General features: G+C 48.2%; 1 non-coding gene across 1 annotated transcript; it reads right to left on the bottom strand.

Annotated features, from left to right (window-relative positions):
- Positions 1-1,735: 1,735 nt before the first annotated feature.
- On the bottom strand, positions 1,736-1,807 carry Trnah-gug (transfer RNA histidin (anticodon GUG)). The gene has a single exon. It is a non-coding gene; the product is annotated as a tRNA-His (tRNA).
- Positions 1,808-7,431: the final 5,624 nt, after the last annotated feature.

Here is a 7,431-nt window from a genome sequence, read left to right as displayed (position 1 = left end):
GCTGTGCGTAGGGCCTTGCGACCTCTGGGCGTTAGGACTGTGTTTAAACCCATGCGCACGCTGGCTAACGTGTTCCCAAAACCAAAGGACCGCACCCCCTCCGACGAACAAAGCGGAGTTGTGTACAAAGTTAACTGTACGGACTGTGATGCCCGCTACATCGGTGAGACCGGGCGACGACGTCATACTCGCATCAAGGAACACGTCAGGGACGTCACCAAAGCCACACATTCAACACGTGCCAAGACGGAATTAGTCGACCACTGCCTGACGAAAGGACACGTGTTCGATTTCGATAATGTGACGACGCTGGCACGGGAACTACGATGGGGCCCAAGGAAATTCATCGAATCATGGTTCATCCGTCATAATCAAAAGCATGCAACAGTAATCGTGGTCCTTTGCCGGATGTTTACGGCAAGATATAAGTTGATGTACTCTTTCATGGGACGCCATTTGTGTACTGACGATGCCACCCGCATAGGTGGCGAAACGTCTATGTTTTGTTATTGTTTTATTGTTGAGTAAAGCCAGTGAAGCTATACGTTTGAATATGAATTCCCCTGGCTTCTGGAACATTTTTTCACATACCCTAGTTACTCGACAAACAAGTTACAAAAAATATTGCTTCCTAGTTCTTTCTAATGTTTCTTCAGAATATCACTCAAGGTGTAACTTCTAGTACGCTGAAGTTGTATTTGTTATTTGCAATAGAGACATTCAAAGGGCAGATAAAGAGGAACTAAAGCCACACATTTGCAGCTGACTACTTCATTGCGGCAAGAAAAAGTGGCAGCAGCCGCTGAGCGCGTTGGACTTTTGCTATAAAAAACATGGTTGAAGGCGGCGGCACCCCAGGCAGCAAAAGACGCCATATGGTAGCCATTTCCTGCTTAAATCTACTCTAAATTACGAGAGAGCCAGCATTTTTTCTTTTTCTTATGTTACTGTATGGCTGCCAAAGTAAAAGGAATAGCCCCGATGCCACTGTGCTTTCGGGTCCCTTTCTTATATTACCCAATGCTCACGGCAGCCCGGTTCTGTTGATAACGTAAGCCCAGAAATCAGCACTTATTTTTTAAGAACCGACCGACAGCATTTACCAATATTACTTGCGCTAAGACGATTCCTTGGGTTCCGCTCTAACGAACTGTTCTATAGCGTAAGGATGATTTTTTTGTGGTAACTTCTTTTCTTTTCCTTATTTTTTTTTGCTAGCGCCGATGAGAGATTTCTCGCGATATTTCATGAGAGCCAGGGAGAGACTTCGCTTCGGCTGAAGCCACCGCCCTTCTCCTGTGCCGCAGTTGGAATCGAACCAACAAAATGCCGCGCATGCACGCTTCTTACGAGGATTAGTGACAGACCTTCAGATGAAACAGCATGTTCACTCTGCACAGACAGGCGACGTCGAGGCCGCGTCCACCACGGTGACGACTAGAGACGCGGACAGGAAACGTCTACAGAAACGCGCAGCTGCCGCACAAGTCTCCCTGAGAGAACGTAAACACACAAAGAGTAATAATTAAAAAAACAGAGCAGCAATGTTGGGCATACAACATTCCTATTTATCACGTAGAAAATAAATTTGAAAGTCAGCGGAAACGCTGCCTCTAAATACCATACACTTTTTTTTTTGCTTTTTTTTGCTGCTGGGCTCTTCAAGAGCCTTCAGCGTGGATGGTGGCAATCAAATTCTATTAAGAGCATAAAATAAAATAAAAATAAAAAGTACTGCCGTGACCAGGAATCGAACCTGGGTTATTGCGGCCACAACGCAAGGTACTAACCACTGTACGACCACGGCTATCCCGAAGGACGAGGAAGCGGTAAAAGAAAATGCTTATGGACAGAATTTAGAATTAAAAAGTCGCCGTTTCGCCCGAAAGGCGAAGCATCGAATGCGATAGCAAATTAGTGGACAGCTATACAAAGTAAGGATAGTAGTTTTATCGGCCGTATAAACTAAATTAACAAGCGCACAATCAAACATGAACGCATCTCACTCGATGCCCGTAGGAACTCGCTGTGAAAACGCTGATGTGAGTCAGCGCAGCAGCAGCAGCAGCAGCAGCGAGCGCTTACTCAACGCGATCTTAGCCGCGAAAACACAGGGAGGGTGGACTCTTCCCCCGCCGCAGATGCATTTCAACATACAGCCACGCGGGCGGGCGATCACGGCGGCCAACGCACCCGCCCCCCTCCCCGCGTAGCCTGCCATGATGTGTTGCCAGGTCCGACAAGGCGGCGTAGCCAAAAGCTAGAGAAGTTGCAACCCAAGTGTAGCCAAACACAAAAATAGTGCAAAAATTTTGTTGCAATATATAGCCATGTTTATTTGCAGTTTTATTTGTGTATACATTTTCACATTTGGCTACGGGAATCCTTTTTTGCACAACCCGTCGTAACAAAATGTCCGTGCCGCCGTGACGGTCGGCCCTTGACATCAACAACAGCGACATAATGCTTGCACAGAACACTTTTTTATTGGGCCCCGAAGCTCTAAATACCAGTTCCAGCGAATACAAAGTTCCAGCGAATCGCTGCAGAGGGCGAAAGCAGTGCTTTTATCTTATGACAGATAGTACTAAGTTATTATTTTTAGGTATTTCCAATAATATTAACTACGGACTCCTCTTTGTAGCTGTCGTGAACGCAAAATAATGTTTAGCATCATCGATTTCTCACGTCATCTCTACCTACGGCGTAGATGTTCAGCTGTCCAGCGATCTGCGACGTGCTCACGGCTTCTTTTTTATGAGCTAAAACAAGTCTTTCGCGCTATTATATCTCGTGTTATTTGTCTCATCGGCCTATCTTGTTTTCTCGTTTTTTTTCGATTAGCTTGGCCTGGGTTAGCTGGTACATGCTCTATATAGTGTCCATTTACATCAACCTCACCGCCATCTTTCGTCTCTTGCACGGCAAGAAGTTGCGTTGGAATAAAATGGCAGACAACAAATGCCACTCGCTGTCTGTATCGGTGTAAACGAAGCTTGAACAGATTACTGCTCAAAACGGCACACCAGTGCAAAAAGCGCACTGTCGTTTTCGGTGACGTGCACGTCCCGAACGTTACTCGCTCGAAATGGTAAAAGCCGCGACGGGGCACAAACAACAAATTGATAACACTGGTTATGCTGTGAAAACCGCTAGTGTCAAAAAGCCAACCATGTTGATGTGCTAATAAAGTTTTAGAATAGTGGCCCCCGAAGTATGGGACCCCAAAGAGCTTTGCGGTTGTTAGCTTTGAGGCATGCAGGAGTGAAGAGTTTTCGAATAGTCGCTTTGCGTATACGGATAGCGTGTAGCGCTTGCAGCATCACTACGGCGTCAAAGAAAAGCTGGTATAAATATTAAAATAAAATATACCATCTTATAAGAAGAGTAATTTAGATTTTCGTGTTTTCGCGTTTAATTACAATTAAGAACTTATTTTCACAGCCCCAAGCAACTTATTGTGCTTAGTTTTTAGTAACCAACTTTACGTACCTTCACCCAGCCAAGTCAATCTGTATTAGGCTTACGAGCCAAGAAATCGACAATTGAATTCGGAATCAGCGGCGTCTGATGAATCAATCTTCATTACACATGTTAGTTGAGAGAAAGCGATAACGGCAATCACTTCTCCTAGCTTATGAACTTCACGCGTTACCGAGAATCAAGCCCCGTTTGGTGCTAGGTTAGAACCGTCGCTTCGACGGGTGCCGCCATGTTTGTTGACTAAAGCTTTTGGGCCCCCCGCTAAATCGATGAAATAGCGTGCCAGACGCAAAACTTAAACACAGTGTGAGTCTGGCGCATGCGCAGTGGCTTCAACGCAATTTCGTTGGGGCCCCAAAATGTTTGAGGACACTATTCCAAAACTCCATAATAATTGTTGGGGTTTTACGGGCCAAAACCACGATATGCCTGGGACGTAAGACGCAGTGGGGGACTCGGGAATAATTTCGGCCACCTCGGGTTCTTTAACGTACACCTAAATCTAAGTACACGGGTGTTCCTACATATCGCCTTGACCGAAATGACGCCGCCCTGGCCTGGAATAAAACCCGCGTCATCGAGCCAGCAGCGCGACAGCTTACAAGCTAAGCTAACACGGTGGGTGAAGTTCATGTGACGTGGTGCACTGATGTCATTGTGTTAAACATGTTTCGATATTAGTAGAATGAGTATCTGCATCCGTGACGTTACGGGAAAATCATCTAGAAGTAAAAGCAACAGAACCCACCTTTGGCTAGTGGTCTTGCTCCTATTCTTTTCTGTACGTTCTCGCATACTTGGCCCACTTCCCCATGCTTGGATTTTCCTGTCTGAGGAGGATCCGGTCTTATGTCCAACCTATCTAAATAAATCTGGAATGTAAGCACGAACAAAAATTCATCTAGCAAGAAAATTAAAATGGCAGTAAAGCTTCGCGCGAGAGACGTGGAGTAGGTCGATAGCTGTGGCCGGCGCGATACTTCACCCAGAAGACATCGCCATGAACACACTGGAGCGTGTCATCCACCCGTGCTTCCCTTTCATGTCGGCGCCACTACCGCCTGACGGCCCTGGCCCTTTGTTATTGCTCTCCCATCCAGAGCATACCATTGTTAGTAAAGTGTACTATGAAAAGCCCACGACTCCCAGGTTAATCCCTGGGAGTCGTGGGCTCCCAGGGTCGGGTGCGTAGTGGTCATGCGGGGTGTAAGTTTAAGTGTACCAAATATCAAAGCCACCGGCTCAGACAACGGTGCAGAGAGGAAACAGAAGGCGAGTGGGGGTCATTTCGCGCACGCACACACGCACAGCCACGCGGCCGCTTCAGCCAGCTAAAACATAGCCTTCCAGATTTGCGTCTAGCCGATCAGAGCCACCTCTGTAGCGTGAATTAGGGCTCCACTTATAGCTCAAACAAAGCGAAGTCGCATATTTTCAGTAGCCCAAATATAGCCACATAGCCAACTCGCCCAAGACGACGCCAAAATGTTTTCCCGTAGCCCAGTTTGGCTATATATAGCCAAACCTGGCAACACTGCTGGCAGTGCCATCCCAACGGGGCCGCGCGGCCGCAGTAAAGCACGGACTGTCCACCTGCCCACCGTCCCTCGGAGACTTCCGGCCAGAGGGGAGTGCCCGGTCGAAGTAAAGCGCGCCCCTCCACCTCTCTACTACTCCCAACCCTCGCTCCGGAGCGTTGTGCGTGGCTGGAAGACTGCGTGCTTCCTTCCCGCTTCCCGCCCTTGCGTGCGCGAGCCGCGATTGCCGGCTGAACGTCGCATGGTTTCACTCGCACGTACAGCGTATAGCGCGCGGTGAGGATTTTATCGCCCGTGGACTTTATAACGAACCTCACGGCGACGGCGATGATGACGGTGACGACGACAACGCCGACAGCAGATTCGCCTAGAGTGCCCCTATAATTGCCATCGCAACAAAACCAATGCGTGGCCGAAGAACAGCGCGGCACACCAGGCTAACAGATGCTGAACAGGCCCACCGAGACCAAGCGGTGCCGTTTGGAGGACTGCCACTTGTGGGACGCGTACTTTCAAAGGCACTTTGTCGAAGACGAATTTTTTGTGGCGTGTAGCGTCTGCGACCGCCTCTGGTTCCGACCTGGTACTTCGTGAGGGTGTCGCGGCCCGCGCATGTGGCGGTCCTTGAGCGAGCGTTTCTCCTGGAGGACGTGAGTTGGTTCGGCCTTTGCCCCACGTGCAGGGAAGAAATGCTTGGCACTGACTGAGATAATCGTCCAGGATGGTTCCTGCCCTAATTTTTCCGTTTTTCAAAATAAGCGGTGACAAACGTGGGTGCTGGCAATGCACCGCGACAAATGGCAGCCGTCAGACGCCGACAGAAGCTGCGCGCTTCATTTCATCAAGTGCGGTTCTCCGGTGGCCGTCTTTGCACCTATCCACGCTGACAAGGAGAAATGCGACCATTTCAATCGCAGTGTGAAACGAAAACGCTGCTCAGGTACGCAGCTTATGTGGAATTCAGCAACATTTGATCCTCAGTTGCATTCCTTTTTATTAGTGACGAGTCACATGTGAGCATGCCACGCTTCTGGTGCAGATCGAATTTCACAGATGCGATTTTGTGCGAATCACTATACATGGCTATATATATGTCGACGAATCACACACTCGAATCGTTTTCCCAGCCAAATACGAGGAAAGGATCGGGGTACTGCCGCCGCCGGCAAAGAGCTCCTCCGTGCACGGCTGACGGGCAGCTTGGCCCAGCGAATTCACGTACTCGGACAAATCCATCGCAGCAGAAGCCATCGTAGCTATATGGTGCGACGGAAATTATTTGCCCACCAGCTTTTTGCACACGTGAGTCTCGCGCTGCGCTTACCCTACGGCCGGTGACGTAACGCTGTTTATGAAATGGAGTCGTTCATTAGATAAGAATATCATGCTGGTAGGCCATGCTATCCGATTTTGAACCAAACAAGAGTGACCACCTATAAACGAGGACAGCGTTTGATCGGGCTATACAAACAACGCTGTGGGCCATCGCTCGATTCTTACGTTGGAGGCTACGAAAATTTGACGTCAGGAGATGGGAATAAAATGAGAATGGACTCGTTTAACGCTATGCGTCCTAAGGCCTCCAGCAGGCTTTCTTTGAGCGTGTACATGTAAAGAAACTGACGTCGCCGCTGGCACCGCATGAGAAGCACAGAGAACACATGCACATAAGACAGATCTGTAGGATATCTCTGAGATCTTATAAAAATTTACATGAAGTTGACGAAGGAAAATCCAATTGGCGTAGACGTAGGCTCCCTTATTAAAACTCTTGTTTGAAAGATTTTCCAAAGGGCCACCCTTCTGAACGACATCACGCTCAGCGATGTAACTGAAAAAAAAAACACTGCATCCCAGGGTGCGCATCAGCGGCAAGTTGCCTAGGCGACCATGGTCCGCCTCAATAAGGTTCATTTACATAAATATGGGTGCACTTCAAAAAACCCCAGGGGATCAAACTAATCCGGAGTCCCCCACTACGGCGTGCCTCATGAGATTATCGTGGGTTTGGCACGTACCAACCCGTAGTTATATTAATTTCAATTCTCTCTATTCCTTTCCTATATTACCCATTGCTCACGGCAGCCCGATTTTCTTGATAACGTACGCCGAGTAATCAGCACTTATTTTGTTAAAACAAACGGATAGCATTTACCAATAATACGCGCGCTAAGACGGTGCCGCTCTGAACAACCGTTATATAGCGTAAGGATGGTTTTTTTTTGTGTGGTTACTTCTTTTCTTTTCCTTCTTTTTTTTTTTTGCTAGCCCCGATGAGTGATTTCTCGCGATATTCCATGAGAGCCAGGGAGAGACTCCGCTTTGGTTGAAGCCACCGCCCTTCTCCTCTTTCGCAGTTTGAATCGAACCAACAACATGCCGCGCATGCACGCTTCTTACGAAGATCAGC

Source organism: Dermacentor silvarum, chromosome 1 (assembly GCF_013339745.2).
Source record: "Dermacentor silvarum isolate Dsil-2018 chromosome 1, BIME_Dsil_1.4, whole genome shotgun sequence".
Classification (NCBI taxonomy): domain Eukaryota; kingdom Metazoa; phylum Arthropoda; class Arachnida; order Ixodida; family Ixodidae; genus Dermacentor; species Dermacentor silvarum.
The sequence above is the reverse complement of the archived record's forward strand: the minus strand, read 5'-3'. Positions and strand labels throughout refer to the sequence as shown.